The sequence below is a fragment of the Meriones unguiculatus genome (genome assembly GCF_030254825.1).
Source record: "Meriones unguiculatus strain TT.TT164.6M chromosome Y unlocalized genomic scaffold, Bangor_MerUng_6.1 ChrY_unordered_Scaffold_23, whole genome shotgun sequence".
Classification (NCBI taxonomy): domain Eukaryota; kingdom Metazoa; phylum Chordata; class Mammalia; order Rodentia; family Muridae; genus Meriones; species Meriones unguiculatus.
Window position 1 is genome coordinate 30,254,123 of NW_026843709.1, and position 2,646 is coordinate 30,256,768.

The window sequence follows — 2,646 nt, forward strand, 5'->3', positions numbered from 1 at the left end:
AAAATAGCAGAGTTATCTGCAGTATTGGCTGGGTTTCCAAGTTTTAATAAGCAGTCTTTGAACATTTTTACAGAGTGCATATGTAGCTCAGTCTTTTCCTAGGTTAAAGACTGCAGGTCAAATTAAGACATCTTCTCCTGCTGGAATTTTATTTTTACTAATTCAAACTTTGAAATAAACAAACAAACAAACAAAAACCTTTCCCTTTATTATAGGATATTTGAGGGCTCATTCTAATTTGCCAGGACCCTTGTCTAAAGGAAATGCATTGGCAGACAAAGTCAGCAAAGGTTATTTTTCAGAGTTCAAAAGAGCCCATCATGCCCATAATATGCTTCATCTTAATAGTTAAACTCAGAGACATAAATATGGATTGACTAAGGAACAGGCCCCTAGTATAGTCAAGGCTTGCAGTACTTGTCCTCAATTTCAGCCTGTTCCTCATTTTGGAGTCAATCCTAAGGAATCAGATTTGCCAAATGGATATTACTCATATTCCTGAATTTAAAGAATAAAAATATATACAGGTTTGCCTATCTATTCTGTATTTATTTTTGCCACTCCTCAACAAGGAAAAGCTGATAAGAATGTTATTGATCCTTGCCTAGAGCTTTTAATGTTCTAGGCATTCCTAAAGCAATTTAAAACTGATAATAGAACAGGATATACTAGCAAATTTTTTAAAAGATTTTGTCCATAGTATCAAGTTTCTCATATAACTAAAATACCTTACAATTCTCAAAGGCAAGACATAGTAGAACATGCCCACTAAATAATTAAGATTTATTTGAGAAAACAAACAAACAAACAAACAAAAAAACAAAGAAAGAGGAGCTTCTCCCCTGGACATCTAAGAATCATCTTAATAATGTTCTGATCATTCTGAAGTATTTAAATTTGGTAAGCATGGTAAATATGCATCAGATAGATTTTTGCATATATTAACCAAGAAAAATTTTGCTAAAGTAAAATGAAGGGATCCTTTAACAAATCAATGGCATGCACCCAACCCTGAACTCAAATGCAGAAGATTATGTAGGTTGGTGGCTAAGGGAACATCTCTTGAAACAAGTGGATGAGGAGTTTTTTCCTGACAATGATGTCAATGAAGACCCATCTAGTCACAGTGACTGTTTATTAGGTGTATGTTCCTAATCCACCTATACTACATCCAGTTTCCTGGGATAATCCAGAAGTCCTTGTTTATGTCAATAACACTTGGTGCTGGGTTTTCTTGCTTTTGAAGGAACACAAGTAAAACAGACTTTTACCTTTCAAGAATAGGAAGAGGTCATCATCTTTGCTTTACCAGAGAGAGTATTCATCAGGACTGCTTACTAGTCTCCCCTGTCCAGGTCATAGGTCAGAATGCCTATTATTTTAAAGTTGGGGTGGTAACTCAACCTCCCTTTGTAACAGGCAAAGTAGAACATTGGAGGGATATTATTGTCCCTTCCTACAGGAGTTAAGAATGACCGTCTTACATCTCCAATGAGCTACCCACCCTGTGACAAAGGGATCAATGCACTTCTCCTAGACTGATGTTCCTTGGACAAGATGCATCTGGGAAAGGCCCAACATTCTACTCCTGGGACAATGACCCTGCATTTACAGTCATGGACTGGACTGGTCTATCGTTAAGGGTATTAAGAACTTCACCCCTGGTAAAGACATTAAGACTTCCTCTTTTTTAGGAAAACCTGTTAGTGCTAGATTTTGGAGGACTTCAAATAAAAATTGGCAAACCTATGTATGGAAATTGCAGGCTGTATTGGTATATGTAGACATTCTTTGTGGGGATGCAAGTAGCTTTGCTAAATTAATCAAGTATACTTCTGTTTTGGCATATGTTAATCCTCTTTATTTACTGCTAATTGGCAACATTGTAGTAAGACAATTTAAGAACAATGATACCTATTCAATTGAATGTATATATTACAATTGTACTAATTGTGGTAGTGCTATTAATAATACTCTTTCAGTATTAGTTGTTAAGAAACCTGCTTTTGTTATGATTCCTGTTAGGATTTCAGATTCTTGGTATGATGAAGCAGAATTTAATTGGACTTAGGTTCAGAATCACCTTGCTGGTATTTGGTCTAGTAAAAACATCTCATTGAACATGTTAACAATGAAAAATAAAATAGATTACTTAGATTCTGCCAAGAAACCTAGGTTAGAATTGGCCAATATTGCCTGGAGTATTTTTACTTGGCATAGAAGGCACTCTCCATCCTTTGACTCTGTGCTAAAGTGGGGACTGACACTTGACAGCATGGTGGGTATGTGTTTGTTGGGCTGTGCCTGCATTCCATATGTGTTAGAGTTCCTTCTTCAACAACTTCAATGCATTCAATTGTAGTTGCATGATTTTAAATTAAAGATCTCTAACAACCCCATTTGGTATGGAGATAAGTCAGTGATGTGTAAGAGTAAAAATTTTGTTTTTTCTATCCTAAGACAGAGGCTTGTAAAAATCACATCTGAGACCTAGATGACAAGTAAGAAAAAATGCACATTACCCCAACTTAAGACAGGCTTTCCATAAAACAAAGAAGGTAGAATAAAAGGAGTTTGGTAATTGGAATTCTGCCTCCTGGCCATGGCAGCTGTTGGTCTAATCTAAGTTCCTGGTCTCAGAGACTG